The sequence below is a fragment of the Mercenaria mercenaria genome, chromosome 4 (assembly GCF_021730395.1).
Source record: "Mercenaria mercenaria strain notata chromosome 4, MADL_Memer_1, whole genome shotgun sequence".
Lineage (NCBI taxonomy): Eukaryota > Metazoa > Mollusca > Bivalvia > Venerida > Veneridae > Mercenaria > Mercenaria mercenaria.
The window spans coordinates 14,531,592-14,550,569 of NC_069364.1; the positions used below are offsets into that span (position 1 = coordinate 14,531,592).

At 35.0% G+C, this 18,978-nt stretch overlaps 1 long non-coding RNA gene across 1 annotated transcript; it reads left to right on the forward strand.

Annotated features, from left to right (window-relative positions):
* The first annotated feature begins 3,570 nt into the window (after window positions 1-3,570).
* Window positions 3,571-15,353, forward strand: LOC123551052 (uncharacterized). Its single transcript, XR_008370499.1, has 3 exons — window positions 3,571-3,726; window positions 5,692-5,987; window positions 10,670-15,353. It is a non-coding gene; the product is annotated as an uncharacterized LOC123551052 (long non-coding RNA).
* Window positions 15,354-18,978: the final 3,625 nt, after the last annotated feature.

Genomic DNA, 18,978 nt, shown 5'->3' on the forward strand with positions numbered 1-18,978 from the left:
AACTTGTCAAAGTAACTTAACTTCTCTGGCAGAATGAACTTTATGTAACTTACAAACACGATTATATGATGTCTAAAGTGAGAATCTGGACAGACGTATGAATATAATACATGTAATATAAACAAAAGCCGCATTATAAGTTGATTCAAAATAATTGTGGTGTCATAGTGAGATCTGACATGATGACAGATGGGACATTATTGACAATCGGAACGTTCAAACTAAGAAAAGTTAGAACATTCCTAGAAATGAGAGAAAAAAAAATCGATAAAGAACTCAATAAACAATTCGTAATGAGAAAAGAATATCGATTTTTTTTTCTCTCATTTCTAGGAATGTTCTAACTTTTCTTAGTTTGAACGTTCCGATTGTCAATAATGTCCCATCTGTCATCATGTCAGATCTCACTATGACACCACAATTATTTTGAATCAACTTATAATGCGGCTTTTGTTTATATTACATGTATTATATTCATACGTCTGTCCAGATTCTCACTTTAGACATCATATAATCGTGTTTGTAAGTTACATAAAGTTCATTCTGCCAGAGAAGTTAAGTTACTTTGACAAGTTTACACAGTTATTTTTTAAACGAAATGGTATATAATGAATTTAAAAATGAAATAAACATTCCACTAAGGGTAAGGGAAGCAACTCTCATCTATTTTTTGATCATTTGCGTCGACAGACTTATGCCCCAGTGAGTATTTTAGAGATAATCGGGCAAGATCTTCCAGCGCCCGTCCGGCGGCAGGTAAAATCGGCGATAGCAGGGCTAGTTTTGGCTTGGACGGTGCCCTTGAAATGTTAAGAGAAAAGTATTTATATAAAGATATAGAGGCACCAGGATGACGCTTGCTTAAATCAGGCGGTGACAGTGTACGATTTCTGGGACGACAATACTGGCACCGTCTGAGCATTTGAAGGAGCCTAACAGGCATCGTTCGAAGAACAATTATCGTCCGAGTGTCGGGTGATGTCCATTAAAGTGCGTGGTGGCGTTAGTTTTTGCCGCGCGGTGTGAATTCTTTCCAGGCGGCGGCCAAACGGCACTTTGAGACTTCTTCTCATCCTGCAAGTGAGACTACAGGCTGCTCGCATAATTTATAAAAGACGTGGACGCTGAGGGAGCCCTAAAAACAAGCGTCCGGTAACCGGTCGGGTGCCGCCAGACTTAAAAGATGTCCGTCTGGTTGCCTGTAGATTCCGCACAGAAGCCGCCCGGTCCCTGTCAGATTTGAAAACTTCCAGGTCGACATGTCCTTGCAGGAAAGCCGTCCGATGCTAGCCTGTTTTGTGATCTCGTGATCAAAATCTTTGATTCGGTGTCATTACGAAAAAAAGCGGATGGCGCCCGTTTTATTTGCGGCTGAATCACATACTTTGTTTATTGATAATATACGTAGGTATTGATAAAAAGTTTTACGTTATATTAAGCAGCACTTCTGTGCTACATAATGATAGAAAGAAAATATCCTCAATTTTCCTCTTTGATATGGCATTTTCACGTTTTATCTTGACATTTTTGTAGCATTTCAAGAACATTGTTTGCATTACTAAAAATGTAAACAAACCTCATCATCCAGCTGACTTACAGATGGCCTTTGGTTCTACCCAGGTGCCGCCCGTTGAAATAACCGATTTCTGTCCGAAGTTGGCAAATGAGTTTCTCATCAAAAGAAATATAAATCCATAGTTTGACGCAACGTTGACGTAATTTTGGCCATTTTTACGTAGTGGAGCTGTCCCTAACGTTCAGCGGTCTGTTATGATTAAGCATATAATGAGTAAACGCTGGTAAAATAGTGAATAAACGCTGGGTGTGGCTCAAAATGCTCCCAAAACAGCACCATTTTCGTTACTATACAAAGTATCACAGGTAGCAAAAATAAATAAATCATTAATTATGATAATCTTTCTTCACCCCCCCCCCCCCACCAACCCCCCGCCCCCTACACACCCCACACCCGCCCCAAATAATTGCCTTCCTGATTGTAATTTTCTTCCCTTTAAATCTGGATGTAAAATCCTGACCGTTCGAAATTTACTTCATCGTGATAAAGGAACATCATTTTTTCCACCAAAATAACGGACGAAAAACTGAATAGTATACTTAAATTGAGGGGGGGTTTTTTTACATAAATAATAAGACCATCTGTTGTCATAGTTGTCATGGCGGGAGAAAACCGCTTTCAATATACATCAAATGTTGCAAATATTGTCAAATAGTATAATAAAATACTCTAAACGCGCTAAACTGGTTCAATTTCTTTAAAATACAACTTCTGGGGTTTGTTTACATTGCTGACCAATCAGAGGCAAACGATTATCTTATCCTCAGTAGGTTCCTTATATTTAGTTTATATTCGATTGTGAAGCACGTTCTACAACTTACACTTATCACTCTCGACACCTCATTCCTGAAGGAATCCATCGCCACGAGGATAAGAGGATATGATAGCAAGGGAGCTACTGGTACCATTTTTTCACATATTTGGTATCACGGTATAAGTTTTAAATTAATTGGTGGTCTGCAACCTTTAAAGTTATGTGTCTTTCATTCATTAAGAATGCTTTAAAACTAAAGCTGCCAATCAATATGATAGTTAAAAGATCTTAATAACATGTCATATTAGTTAATGTGGCCTAGAGTCATATGTCGTTAACTTAACATGCGTGTTGTTAAAAGAAAATCAGTCACAGACAGCAAAAAGAAAAAAAAATGAATAAATAGATAATTAAAAAACGGATCTCTATTTGCCATAACATATTACCTCTGAAGTCCTTGGGAAAGTTGCCAGTTATATATATACAAAAAAAACGCCAGAAAGACAAATCAGAAACTTTATGAATATATAAATATTCGTTGGTATATAATTGGCAACTTACACAAATATAAGTCTTAAATTCTCAGCTTTACTTAAGCAATAACAAATGATTAATTTCCTATACCTTGCCGATAGAAAAAAAAATCCTTGATCTGTAGAGAATGACAGGAAGAAAACAGTTATGCGCGATAAAATTGCATTTCAAGCAAATCACTTTTCTTATAAATTCTTTTATCTAAGTATCAAATAAATGTATCAATATTGCATGTGTTTTCAACACCACATATTTTCTTTGGAGCGAAATAATCTCAGAGACAATGCCTAAAAATAGCAGGTAAAAGGTAGAATCCAGTGAAAAGTATCTCAAAAGATATAACTTGTTAAAATCAAACAGAAATATCCACGAAGTATACTTGACTAATAAAGTTCCATAGAACACGTGCTAGTCAAAAGAAAGAGGAACATCAGAAAATAGCTTAACTTTAGTTTAAAGTTCGCCTTCCTTTTGTGTAGGCCTACTTGTACCTCGTAAATCAGCTTGACATGTTCCGTTTGACACATTATTCTTCTTGCCGGGGGCAAAAGTTAGGTTGTTAGTTATAAATACTATTTTACATTGTTTAAAGGTCGGAATTAAATTGATATAGAATATTCAAGTTATTTCCTAATACTTCTTGATACGATACTATACTATGCCAACGCTGAACCGCGGATGTATATCCGAAAACTATTGCAAAACGCTTGGTGTAGATCTTGAACTGAAGAGTAACGGTTACACACAGTGGTGTCTCTATCGATTTGGGACGGCTCCATAAATTATTTATTCTTTCTATTCTCATTTCTGTGTTAATCTAGATTTTCTGATGCTGAAGGCTTAATAATTACATGAGAAAGAGGTGAGTTATAAAATTTATACACATACGCTTTTTAAAATATAAACTAGATTAGGTAAGCCAAGGTCAAAATACGTCTTGGATATGTTTTGTTTGTTTACAAAACAAAACGCTCAGTATCGAGTGTAAAGTAACGCCTAAAGTAACTACACGTGATAAAAGAATCATATTTCTTTCTCGTGTTTAAGTAGATCTTTACTATATTCTTATTTAAATTTAAGTATATTTTATCAAGTAGGCCTACAACTACTAAATTATTCAGACTGTCTACATGATTTTCTGCACCGCAACTGAACTTAGAATGAGGTCACCGCGTCCCTAAAGTCGGTCATGGGTTCGTTTTGCTGACACCGTTGGAAGATGTAAATTACCGATTGACTGTAGATAGATTAGATAACTTATATTTGTGTTATGACGGATTCAAGTTGACCGATAAGCGAGTAAGGGCGTTAATTTGGTCTACATTTAGTAGAAAGAGTGTTATTGATTTTAACCTTATGTGTCATGTCCGTCGTTGCACACTGTGGTATACAGTACCAAGTTGTGCTCGTCGATAAATGTGCAGTAAACACCAATTTGATACAAAAGTCTGTAACCGCACACCTTAAATGAAATAATTGCAATATTAATATGACTGTATATGTATCATTACAAACCATCTGCAATACATATCTTATATCTAGTTTTCGGTTTACAATCACTGATATGAATTGTGCACTCCCTGTCCTGAAATGTGATGATGAAAAAAGCTAAGTTTGCCAATTTTCAAATCGCTGCAGAATTTTTCCTGCAAATGATAGTTCCAACTGCTACACGGTTTCTTACTCCGGTAACACTGTAAAATCTGAAAATAAGATCAAATATATGTGCCATTTGTACCAGTTTTTTTCTCACTATTTCAATTTTCCTGAGACCCCTGTCAAAATGACAGCCCAATGAAGTCATGCATTCGCATCTGCAAGTCACTACGTCATAATTTCAAGATCAATGGTCCTAAACTAATTTTCACTCAAAAATTGAAACTCAGTTCTTGCTACTGTAACTTCAGTTCTAGCAATTATTATTATTTTAAAGTACAAATATGTACTTCTATCCGTAAATTGCCTCTTTTTTGTAAATTCGACCGTGGCCAGTTCGACACTAACAGCTGATAAAAAAAGTTTACGGTTCAAAAGGAAGTATACGTGAGAATTTCTCGACGGGTTAAGCATCACTAAAAACCATAATAACGGTCCGCTTACAAACTTACAGTAGATATAATATGTTGTAGTTTTATGAAGATTTTAATTGTCGTCTTATTTTCTTTATCTTAGAGTATTTCTACAGGACGCTGGGGTCAGCTAGGGTCAGTGTGTATGTCAAGGATCTAGGTTACCTAGCTGGCAAGGCTAATACTATAATATATGAGATAGTATTCCATATTTGGGTGATAACTTTCAGTATTTTATAGTTGTTATAAAAGGGGCTGTTTTCATGTTTTCTGGTGTTTTTTTTTCTATAAGATTTTTGTGAAGTTGCAAATATGTGCAAATATGTGAGAGAAAGAGAACGTACCATTTTGAAAAAAATGCTGTACGTTTCATTATAACCGCGCTTTAGTGTATTAGAGATGGGCTTTGTGCTGTATATCTACAAAAGTTTAAGCAGGGTGATCCCAACACCAAAGGGGAGGAATTTTACTTACAATATATATCGACTGTAAGTTTATTGTCGTCTTTGTTTCTTTTAGAGAAAAAGGTGTAATATGTACAGTATTATGACATCGTAAAATGAAATTAGCTCAATTATAAATTGTTACGACTGCAGATAACTTTAGAGGAGTGTGTCTACAGGTGCAAGTATAGAACATTATTTTCAGTCTGATTTTTTATTCCATAAACACATTTGTAATTTTTTTTTAAAATACTTAAAACTGACACTGTGACGACATTATTGATGGAACTGTTAATAGATTTTTTTTTATTTCAGCTTATCCTGAATGAACAGACACAATGTTGGGTGAATTCTTCCAGACTGGCGTGGCTTTTATATTATTCACTCTAGAATGGTTCCATATATGGGGACATACCCTAATCTTATTCCGCGTGCGCTTGCTGCCGCGCAAGGATCTGGTTAGAATTAGGTACTACTTCTTATTTGACATGCTCACTGTGTTTAGTTCATCTATACTGTTTACTGGAAAGTTGAGATGGCTTGCCGTCCTTCAGATGATACAGCACAGCTACTACTTCATATTCTGGGATAAGTCTTGGCTGGCTAAAAAGGTAACTACATAAAATTAAATGTCTGCTATGGAAGGCGGCTTAGGCAGGTACGTCATGCTAATTGCCTAATGCTAAAATTTAATGCCAAATCGTTCATGCAAAATGCTATTTGCCAAAAACTTAATGTCTAATATTGATTGTCAAACGGTATTGTCAAATGATAAATGTTTTTTGTTGATTAAATGCGAATAATAAATGCCAAATGCTTTTTGTTAAATGCTTGTTTAGATAAAGGGCTAAATATATCAATGGATGAATACATTCTTTAAAGTCATTGGCCTTCGTGACATACTTTTGTATCTGTCAAAATATTTGTTGAACGTAGCTGGAATAAACAGTTTCGGTTTGGCGACCATTAAAACATGCTTTTACTTTAAATCAGACTGCAAGAACATTAAGTGTTTTCAAATGATTATAATTCACATTCATCAGTCTAAGAGTTACAGAGTTTTAATTCGAAAAATTAAAGAATTAGACGATTAGCATTTATCAGTTGACAATAAGCATTTGCTATTTGTCATTTAGAACTTGGCAATTATCATTAAATACATGGTCTATGGCATTTGGCATGTTGCATTTAGCATTAAGTGTTTGACACTTGTCATTACGTAGTTGGCATTTAGCAAAAATGTTTGGCAATTAGCATGGCGCACCGGTCTTCCACAGTCTATATATTATCTGTTTTAAAATTCGCTTCCATGACTACCTGTGTAAGATAGGGTTATCCCAAACCCGAAGAAAACGTAGAACAGAAAACCAAGAGCTAGTTAGTTTTTATCCACGCTGTCGAGAGGATTGGGAAAATACCCTGCCTTACTAACGCAGACATTTTAGATAAGTGTTCTTGTCTACCGTTTATATAGGTGCAACATTTGACTATTCGAAGAATAAGTAGGATTTATGTAATTGCTCTGGCGTCGTCGTCGCCGTTGCATTTAGGGCAAGCTTATCAGTTTTACTTAAGAAATTATTTATAGCAAAAGAGAGTTTTATCACTATTTATGCACGATGGGCAGTTTTGCGTCGGGCTCAATAACTTCATGAGGGCGCAGCCCGAGTGAAATTATTTGTATGACGTATTACTGCCCGAGTGTATAAATAGTGTTAAAACACGATTTTGCTATAAACTATTTCGATTCTAATATACCCATTATCTAAAACATTAGATAAAATACAGTAGATAAAATGGCGTAAGAGTGTTTTAACAGAGAAAAGTATATTAGAATGTATCTTCTTGACTATTGCCCATTTGTCATCAAACTTCACATACGGTTTGATCTTCATACGGGACAGACATCTGGCAGTTTAGGATCAGGTATGCTAATGTGCAATGTTACTTTGATGGCAAGCTCTTCAAATTCACTCTATTTTCTTAACGTTTACCCTTATAGTAATCATCAACCCTCAAATAAGGATTGCTTCAGTAAGGGGCAGACATATTTTGGCTTAGGGACATATACACCATACATCTCCAAACTCGTATCTTATCCGCACCCCCACCCCCTTAAAATATTGTTTTACTTTTCTCACACATAATAATATTATATCTCATAATAAAATCTTGGTAAACATTTTCGGTTAGTCCAGCGACAGCTCCTGTTTAAAGATATTGTGAATTAAAATTGCACATACACTATGACGTCATAATATAATTTCCCTGCTATGTAGGCATGAAAACTAAAGTCGTTCAAAGTTAAGTAACTTAGTACCAGTGCGAGGATGGTAACAATCACTTAGTTAGTAACACAAATATGTACTGCTTATACAACCAAAAAGACAGTAGAGCGGTCTTAACTTTTTATACTGTGCACACCTTAACCTTGGGTCAGACAATAGGTCACTAGGACAGCTCGTTGAAAGACTTTTTTGTTGGGTTTAACGTCGCACCGACACAATTATAGATCATATGGCGACTCTCCTGCTTTGATTGTGGAGGAAGACCCCAGGTGCCCCTCCGTGCATTATTTCATCACGAGCGGGCACCTGGGTAGAACCACCGACTTTCCATAAGCCAACTGGGTGACTTCCTCACATGAAGAATTCAACGCCCCGAGTGAGGCTCGAACCCACATCGATGAGGGGCAAGTGATTTGAAGTCAGCGACCTTAACCACTCGGCCACATTTCCCCTCATTGAAAGACTAGAGGCCTTAATTTTTATTTGATTTACATCCATGAAACCTGATCAGAATATCTGTTACATAAAAGCTAGGTCAAGTCTGAAATTCTATCATCTGCATTTAGAATCTAGGTCAACGGGTCAAATTATAGAAAAACCTTGTTAACACTGTAGTGGCTACATATTCTACGCAAGTTTCATGAAATAAATTGAGAATGTCTGTCGTAAGGTAGTTCTGCATGTTCGGTTTTATTTCTACAATGTAGAATTTAATTGAACCCTAATTTGTCGGAACTTTAGAATATACTTAGAAAGCTTGGCAAGTAAAAAAGATAGCGTCATGTGCTTAAATTTTACAATGGTCTTCTATGGGAACATCGCCCATTTGATGGCATTTTCGCTTACAGAAAACAATTCCGCTATGTAGATTTTAATAAAACTTTTCATACAATGTAGTTGTAGATTTACTTATTTCCAGTCATGTGGCAAAATAAATTGTATCGTTCCGTGTGCTTAATATTTCATAATTCGTCAAATAACAATTTGAATCCTTACTAATCCCCAATGATAACGTGATTCCCGCCGAAACGCGAGGGCGAGTCCAATTCATGATAACTGATGAAATAACCATTCATAATGCTTGCACATTACTTGACACGCAATTATTAGTATTCCTTTCATTTCAAATATCCACTAACTATATGGCAACATAGCTCAGTTGGGTAAAATGCAGACAATATTTGGGTGGAAGCAGATCGTTTTGTGGGTTCGAATCCTCACGAGGGTTGTTTTTTTTTTCAGATTTTTTTTTGTTTTTCCTATTCGTTTCCATTTTCGCTTCCGTATTTTTGTTTCTTTCTTTGATGGTTTGTTGTCGAGCGCGCTTGCGGTGAGCTCGATATAGTCGCCACACCAATTTCGGTGTATGTGCGTGTGTAAGAAGCAGGTCCCTAGGTCCAAGGTCAAGGTCGCACTTAGAGGTCAAAGGTGCTGGTGGGCTCGACATTCTGCCCGTGGGCTTAATTGTATTTCTATATATGTCTTGATATAACACACTAATATGTTCATTATTTGCATGGCTTAGTGCATGCATTTAATCAATATCATCTTTGTTATGTAATAAACTATTCTATTCTACCATATCGCCTTTAGATACCTCTCTTCGTATTGTCACAGAGCTCATGAAGGAATCTTAATTTTTATGCAAAAGTGAAATAAAAATTAAAAAAAATAAATAAATGTGGATACTAAGTTTCGAACCCACACGGCAAAAGATCTGTTGTACATGGACTGTATGCTTTACCACTGAGCTAATCCGTAACTGCTACAAAACCTGGAAATATTTAGATTGTAACGTGTTAGGAAAATGTTGAATTCCCTATGTTCCATTTTAATCTATTTATAGTCATGTTTGTAAATATCAAGTTATCGTTGGGGCATAGTACATTCCTGCTTATTTTTGTTATTAGTTTGAATTATTTTAATGAAAACTTACATATTTTGCAAAGGAAGACAGAAGCACTGAATACACGAGATAGCATAGACCCCCGCACTCTTCCCGTATAACGGTTTGCAGGCATTATTCTAGGCTTTCCGGAAGAATGGCGTTAAGCTGTCACTGGTTAATCAAAATGCAAAATTACCTTAATAAAATACACTTAACAAATCTTCTAACACAACTCCTAATTTTTTGGGTGATTTTTTTTTCTTTTTGCAAATATCAAAATGGTTATTTAAAAGTTCATTTCCGAACAGTAGCATACGTTTAGAAACAAATGAAAAGAATTTGAAACTGCTCTTTAAAAGTAAAGTATAAAACATACGGTAACATCGACTCATTTTTTGTCAAAGCGAGGAATAAAAGTGATTGTATAGCACATTTTTGTGAAAAGTAAGTTCCTACACCTTTGTTTAGGAAAGATTCACTCGCATAGACTTTCAGTTAATATTGTGAATATCTTCATATACTCACATTCTTATGTAGAAATTATTCATGAAATTCCAAATTGTTAAATGAAGTGAAGCTCCGTAAAAATACTTTAAACATAATTATATAGAAGTTTGCTTTTTTTATTGTTCATTTGAAACGTATATATGGATGACTTATCACTGTGGATGTTACATTTTCTACCCACCCGATGTAAATGACATATGGCCAGAATGTTTGTTTATATGACATCAATGCAGCTGCGAAACTTTAATCACTTGACTTTAGCAATAAGTCATTAAGTCTAGTTGTAAAATGATTTTATTATTATTTCTTAAGTTTCCTGCATAACCACTCATCTCTTCTACATTTCCCCATTACAACGAAGAAGATTTTTTGTTACTTTTTCTATTTGTTCAATTCATATTCCTCTTACATTTTTCTCCATACTGGTTCATAGCACCCTTCGGGCCCATTTACACGTGCACACCTACCAACCCACACGTTAGAAGTATGTTTATCAAAAAGCTCAGAATAACAGCTTTCCTAAACTAAGGGAGACTAATCTTAAAGTCATGTTATTTTGATAAAACCTTCGTGCTTAATTTTCTTTGATCACTTTATCATAATTTTTCAGATTATAACATGGAGTTCTTTAGACTGGTTTAAAAGTGACCTCAGGACGCGTTGGGAGATTGACAATATAGTGGGAACCACCTTTGATCTTGTGGTCCATCTGTGTATGGCATACTATCTCGGCCAGTACCTCGATGTCGTGCACGTCATGTGCTCCCTAGCGTTGGTTCAAGTGGGTGTTCTTACTTTGCTGTTCGGACCTTACTACGCTTGGGCAAGTCCCGGAAAGGAACCAGCATGGATCGAGAAGAGGATTCATCCTGAGAAACTGAAACAGAGTTAAACTTCTTTCTTTTTAGGTTTTGCTTGTTTGGCAACGTGCAAAATGCACATAGTTAAATAGTTTTACAACGTTTAAACACTTTTTAAAATGTAACATTAAAGTGCTGTTGAGATCACGTGATTATCATCAGTTTATTATTTGAACATGGTTCGCAGCTCTAACGTGAAAAAGCAATGCGTGTTTAGAGAACCAGATTTCGAAAATAAAAAATTTGTTTTTACACGAATATATTCTGCAATCGGTTGAAATGTTAAAGGCAGTTAAGTAAAAAATAAAGATCAGCAAATTAGGATTAACAAAGTACAAGGACAAAAAATCAATGTGGAAGTTTAAACAGTCATGTATATTCAACACTTCCTGTTAGTAAACACGAAATGTTAACAAAAAGAGAAATACTTAAAGCTGATTTGGATGATATTCATGTTGAAACTCTTCCTTACGTAGTTCTGATAAGGAAGAATTATAAACATGAAAAATAAATGTTTACAAATATGATCCAATAGGTTTCTTTTATATTAAAAAGTAATTTACCAGTGAAATACAACAATAAGAAATGAAGTATACCAAACGTATTCCATACCAGTCTGTGATATCCTTGTACCCTTGTATAACCACCGTCTTACAAGTCCATGACAAATGTTGTTAGGGTTTTCATAAAATTCATGCCCTAGGTAATGTATTATATACTTTACGAATTGCAAAAAAAAAATGTATCGAAGACAGAAAATAAGACCAGACTTGAGTTTAAATTTTTTGAACATATCACTTAAGCTGTCATTATGGACTACCTAGCATGTTAATATAGAAAATTTTCTCTCTCTCTTTTTGTGTTTGATTTTGCGTTTTTGTGTAGATGAAGTATGAGAGTGGTGCATTAATTATACAATAATGTGTTTTTTTTACATAATTGTCCATATTTGTCAGCGCTGTAATTGTTTTTCTTTTTATCTTTCAGTAAATATTTAATTTAAACTTTAGGAACTTTCTGCACTATCATACATGTATGCTCAAATTGACGACTTCTTGTAATGCAAATTGATACAATTTTATACTTTTCACATATTTATGCTAATCGAACGACTAAAAGTGGTTAATAAATTAGTGGCATGAAATGCTGAAAAATATTTGGGGCCAATTTATTAGATAGCTTTGATTTTATTCTGTCTTTTTTATTTATTAACTTTTATGTCAGTTTTTGTTTATTTTTTTATTTTGTCTCAAAGACATTTTACCTGGAAGATTTTATTTCTTGAATTCTTCTTAAATTCTTAATTTAAGCGAGGAAAACTTGTTTCATTTATGTCTACGACTTGATGTTATTTCGTCTAACTAAAAGAGTTAACAGTAGTTAATAGGCATTTGCGAGTTATCGTGTCAAAAGGGAACAGTCCACAGTGTATCGACTGTTTTGCGGAATAGTGCTCAAAATTAAATGAGCAGACGACCACCTGATTTTTAATGAATTCATACTTTTTATTCCTCACAAAATATGCATAAATATGTATATATTTTCTTTAGAGTTCATGATAAAATTTTCTCAACTCTCTAAGAACTGGAAGCTGTTCGTTACCTATAGCGGGGTTCCTATTTTGTTAGTCGTTGCGTTAAAATGTGACGTGTGTTTAAACGTTTTTGTCTCACATTCTTGGTGTGTTTTATATTGTTTATTGTATAAGAACGTATAAAATCTTTTAAAAACGTTTTTGTTAAATATAGTATGGGTCTAAATAATATTGAAACCCATGTCAAATAATAATATTGTGTAGAAATTACATCGTTTACGAGTTTTAGGGGTTTTTTTAACAAACATTTACCAATGTCACTATATGACATCCGTTTTTAAATTGACATCGTGAAAATTAGTTTTATTTATTAAATAAGCGATTTTGAACATTGTTTAGTATGCCTTATGTGGTTCAAGACAACTTGTGTAAGGGGAAAATGGAACCACTGTCTTACTCTTGCATGATTGTAAGAGGCGAGTGAAAGGGTCTTAACAGTCCATTTTACTGTATTTCTGCAGATATAAAGTTTATTTCCATATCTCGTATTCAGTTTATTCCGAAGGGGGGCCTCCCTGCATGGTCGAGTGGTTAAGGTCGTTGACTTCAAATCAATTGCCCCTCACTGATGTGGGTTCGAGCCTCACTCGGGGCGTTGAATTCTTCATGTGAGGAAGCCATCGAGCTGGCTTACGGAAGGTCTGTGGTTCTACCCTGGAACCCGCTCGTTATGAAATAATGCACGGAGGGGCACCTGTGGTCTTCCTCCACCATCAAAGCAGGAAAATCGCCATATGACTTATAATTGTGTCCGTGCGACGTTAAGCCCAACAAAAAAGTTCATTTCGATGAAAATGAGATGTGAAACAAAACTTTTTAGTCCAGGTTTGTGACAGAATCTGATATTCTGTACTGTGTTGGTGCCCGTTAAATACAAGTCAACATTTAGTGCTTATATTATTAAACTGAGATAATGCTAATATGTATACACTGATGAACAGTATTTATTCTTTTTACAATCAGTTTTTTCTGTTAGTCTCAGGATGTATGTTTTTATATGGACGAGAATCATTATAGGGCATGTAAAATCTTAAAAGAATGAGAAAAAATATAGAGATTTTTTTTAGTCAGATAATTCAACTCCATAACAAATTTTTAAAGAAAATGTGTTCATCATCATCGTCATCAGTATCATCATCAGTAAGCATTTAAAAGTATGACATTAGCTGTAAGTATACATGTAGTTGTTTGTCATTTAAAGATACCAATCAACGAATACGCTCATTTGTTGTGGAAACTAAAAAATTTTACCATTTTTTTTTACATAAGCATTATATCAAATCAATTTTTGTATGGTTTGCTCCATCCGAAATTGCGTTCTTTAAATTATTGTGTACTAATATAGAATATTTATGGTTTTTGATTTTGTTGTTGAGAGTACGTCATAACATGTGTACAGTGTACTTTAGTTAGTCGGATAAAACCCGTGCTTCAAACTCGCTTATTTCCAGTTTTGAGCATTTTGAAGAATTGTTCAAGTCCCGTCAGAATTCGTTCTGAATTCCTTCTGAATTCTGAATGTGTGCGGCTCCGTTTAAGTTAAATTCAACATTGGCTTGCTTTTGGTTGTGTCCCGTATGTCAAATTATCATGTAAGTACGCCTCGATGTGTAGAAGTAATGATTTGCTTCCTTAACCTTTAGCCTGCTGGCGGCAAGTGATTCTGCCTTTGCGAGATCGGTCTGCACATCCGTGCGTGCTGATAATGGTCTGCACTGTCCGCTATTCAGTCAGTAAATTTTCAGCGAACACCCCTTCAAATAATAAATGGTATTGCCCAAATTGAATGATGGACTAGTCCATTTTAGAAATTTAGCGGCTAAAGGTTAACGAAGGCATGATCATGTATTAAAAATGAAAAAAAAAATAAGTAAATAAATAAATGAACAAATCTCGTTTTATAAATGTAGTTTCATATTGTTTATAAATATATATCACTTATTTACACACACACATATTATATATATATGATTTCAATAAAAATTAAACAACTGCATAAAGTATCATTTTATGCCGAATTTTGATTATCATTATCTTAGAACGATAGGTCCCTTGCAGCTCGGGATACTAAGTTACAACAGTACATGTAAATGTAGTATTTTATGTAGTGAATTTACAAATTTGCAGTTTTTACTGCAACTTATCTTACATTTAATGTTTTAAGCAACAAGATTTTGAACTTGTAAATTTTGCCAATGTTGATTTGTGAAATACAACAAGGCTATTATAATAGTAACTCGATCTGGGATGCTATATTCGGCTCGAGTGGATTTTGCCAGATCGGATCTCACGAGGCGCGCAAGCTCCGAATGTGACCCGTCCTTGCAAAATCCACGAGAGCCGAATACGAAATCCCAAATCGAGCTATTGTTGTAATGACCCTTTTGTTATTTGTTTGTAAGAAATCTTTATTGTGTGACGATGTTAAAATATAATTGAGTGAAGATTTGAAGTTTTTGTGTGCGCTATTTATAGAACTGTGTCAGGTCATGAATATTAAATGAAAATAGTCCGGCAACATACAATGCAAAAGGTACAATACGGATATTTTCTGCCTATTCATATTTATTTGTGAAATACAAGCAATATTTTCGACAGAATTTATATAGGTATATAATAAATATTTATATAATTATATATCCTACATGAACATGTAATACTGTGAAATCGTACTCTGTTTCCAAGCGATTGTTTTTTCTTTTACTGTATATGATAATGCAAAAAATGCACTGTTCCAAATAAGTTCATCTTTTGATAGTTTTCGTTGATTAGAACACATTTGTATGTTATTTCATTCGCACAGTTGTTAGTTAATACCGAAAAATAAATCATAAAACGACTTAAGTGTGTTTATTTTCTCATCTAATTAACCCTTACCTTGCTATATTTCTATAATGAACTTGTCCATCATCCAATTTCGACAGTACAATTAACTGTTAAAATGAGTGCTTACCAAAAACATATTGACTGAATCGCGACCAATGTAGATCATGATCAGACTGGTCATGATTTACACTTGTCGAAAAGGCAGAATCAATGGTGTCCAGCATGGTAAGGGTAAAGCACATGCTGACCAATGTGTTCCTTCATAAGGTTCTGAAACAAGGGTCGAACGTTATAGAAAATTGATACTGGTCTCAAAATACAGGCACGCCATTGGTCAGTTCTAGAAGTAGGTCAGAAACAACCAACCAGACCTTTGAGTTTTGAAACTTGTCTCAAAAACTATTGCTTTAGAACCACAGACCCAGTAGACTAGCACGTTTAGTTGATAGGAATTGTATAGAAGGCCTGTGTGCCATACTAACTGCCAACTGCTTTTCTTTGCTCATGAAAGTGTATTCCAACAGCGATGGTAACTTGACGATTTGAGCAATTTATCGACTTTATATTATGTCCCTAAAGATATTTCCTTGCTCACCAATATCCAAAAAAAAACTATTCGTTTAGTTACCTCCTAGGTTTATGAAATTATGGAAGGCCGATGCGGCATGCTAATTGTCGAATGCTAACAATGTTTAAAAAAGGATTTTGTAAGGAAGGTCCTGGATTATTCAAATGATGCATTTATCCGCTGATATATTAAGCTCTATTTAGCTCGACTTATCGAGGAAAAGGCAGAGCTATGACACTCGCTCATTCGCCGGCGTCCGCACCGGCGTCCTAATTTGGTTGTTTTGTATGTAAACTGTTTTCTCAGTAAATCCTGGTTGGGGTTTATTGAAACCTTAGATACTTGTTCACTGTGAATACAGTAATCATCTGACATGAACTGCACATATTCAATGACTCTATTTTTTTTTTGTCTTGTTTTTTTTTTTGTTTCACAAGGTAACGCCTGTCTTTCGACTTTACAACTTTTAGATGTTAAGCGTGTAATCTGGTAGCTCGGTAACCACTTGTGAGAATAAATTGAATTCCAGTAATAATCTAATTGGCAATGCACAGATTTGTATTTTTACAAAGTTATGCCCCTTAGACTCGGCAATCTTTGGTAACGTTTTTGTATGCAAGCTGGTATCTCAGTAATGTAAACTTAAATCGAATCTTCACACATTAGTTCACTAACGTGCAAAGCTGAATAACTTTATGTTGCTTTTTTACGAAGGGATGCCCCTTTTTCGACTTGGCAATTTTGGTCAATTTTGTAACCACTGTTGGAATTAGACTGTTCTCTCTGATGCTACAAGTGCAATACCATGAACCAAGGTACTATTAGTTTGATAACTGTATTGGTAAACTTTTGTATATAGGTAATGCTTATTCATATATGAAAAAGTTCGCCTGAATAATATCATAATCATATTTTTATAGTAATGGTAAAACAATAACAGCACATACCCGTACCAGCAAAGTGCCTATTCCGTCAACAACAAAAAATCTTCGTTTAGAACTGTTTGTGATTGCCTCCGAAGTCGACTTGTCATGAATTCGGTGGACATTTACCAAACATGTCCAGAAGCTTCATCCTTTTCCATACACAGATTTATTAGTCTATGTGAGCGATTAACCTTTAGCCTGCCAGTGATTCTGCCTTTGCGACCAGTGCAGACCAAGATCAGTCTGATCATGGTCTACACTGTTCACTATTCAGTCAGTAAATTTCAGTGAACACCCCTTCGAGTAATAAATGGTACTGCTCAAATTGAATGATGGACCAGTCCATTTTAGAAATTTAGCGGGCTAAAGGTTAAGGACCAGTAGCGGCTCTCTCGCATTATAATTTCAACATACTAACATCTCTCATAATGACAATTCGAAATACTTCTAAAATAACTATGTGAGAAAGCAAAATGATTCAAAAGATTTTTAACGATTGCAAACCGTTCTTGGACTCGTCTTCTTCTTATTCTCTCTGTTTATTTGTGTCTTGTTACATCATTACTACATTTTATTTCTCCTGAATTCATATAGTTAAGACTTACTTTGAGAGATGGGCGTTGTATACCTTTTAGCCCTGGAATTAGAAGCCGGGGTAATGCTGATGACCGTTCCACCTACTGTCTGTAAAACGCTTTATCACTATACTTTTGGGGTTTTTTTTTTTAGTTCAATTTATATTAATTTTTTTGATGCAACCTTCAAGCTTATTTGAACCACTCTCAAGTCCGCTTCCTGGTTAAACCAAAACTGGTGTCCGTGATTTCAAAGGGGAGCGAACTCACAACCCCCGGATTGAGCGGCCGACTATGGAACAATATTAAGGCAAAAATTGTATGTTGCTTTCGTACTCATGTAAGCCATTATTTTACAGAGTGGCATCAACATTTTGACATTTGAAAATGCATCTTGCATTCTTATATGCCCATATCTCTATATCATACTAGTATAGTTACATGTGACCTTCTGCATAAGTCTGCAATATTTATCTTGTTTTTGGACATGCTGCAGTGTGACATGCAACATTCGATGCATTGACAGGTGGTAAACTTACATCGTACATTATACATGCATTTGTGTTGTATATTTGCAAACGATAAGAAATAAACTGGTTCCTGCATTGTGTGGATGAAACATTTTAACTTTGGCGAATGCGCTTACGTATTGCGATTTTTTCTACCTTTGCACTTCACATGTCGCTAAGCCGAATACAACATAGCATAACGCAGCATGCAATGTAGCATGTCACGTTCTCGCACCAGAGGGCGTTTCGTGTTCGGGAGCTTCCGCTAAACCACGGAAAAATACGACACTGCGTATCGTGGCTACGTGTCCGGTAACCGGACCTTTAAACCTGTTTGATTTGTCGAGGCGTCCATTAACCAAATTTGAAAAGTTCGGTGTATCATCAAGCCTGTACACATGCTATTTTATTGCATAAAATATAAAGATTCTTGTATGTTATAAGTCTTATACCGTTCTCTAAAAGTAGAATTAAAAGATATAAGATCCATCAACATTTTTTTTCATCATTGAAAGCCGCCCTTTAAATTGTTAATCATTTTATGTATCTGTATTTCGCGGTCTATAAATAGATTTTACATCATGGCGTAGTGGATGCAATACCTGCCTTGTAATCTATATATTGCGAGTTCGAACCGAGCTGACGACTCATTTTTTTTTTTAGTTTTTTTCCGGGTTCTTTTTAGTTCTAAAACAAGATAAACATGATGGAAAATGAACATAAGGATTAAACATCTGGTAATTAACTATCGAAGGCTTGTCGGCGTTTGTCACATCTAAAAAGAGCAAAGATTTTAGTTATTTGGTTCACATTACAGGTATACGTTAACATTAACTTAGGTTTGTAAATGATTAATATTAAATAGGAAACCGTCATTAAAATGTACATGTATAGTCTATTGTCTCAAAAATTGAAAGGTCTTGATGATAAATGGGCTATATATGGAATGGAAATGCTTGTGTCTAAATACATTTCTCTCTATACATAAATCAATGGCCTCATAACATTGTATGTTAGAGACCCGCTAGGATCGTCATATGAGGTAGCTGTCCAGATTACCT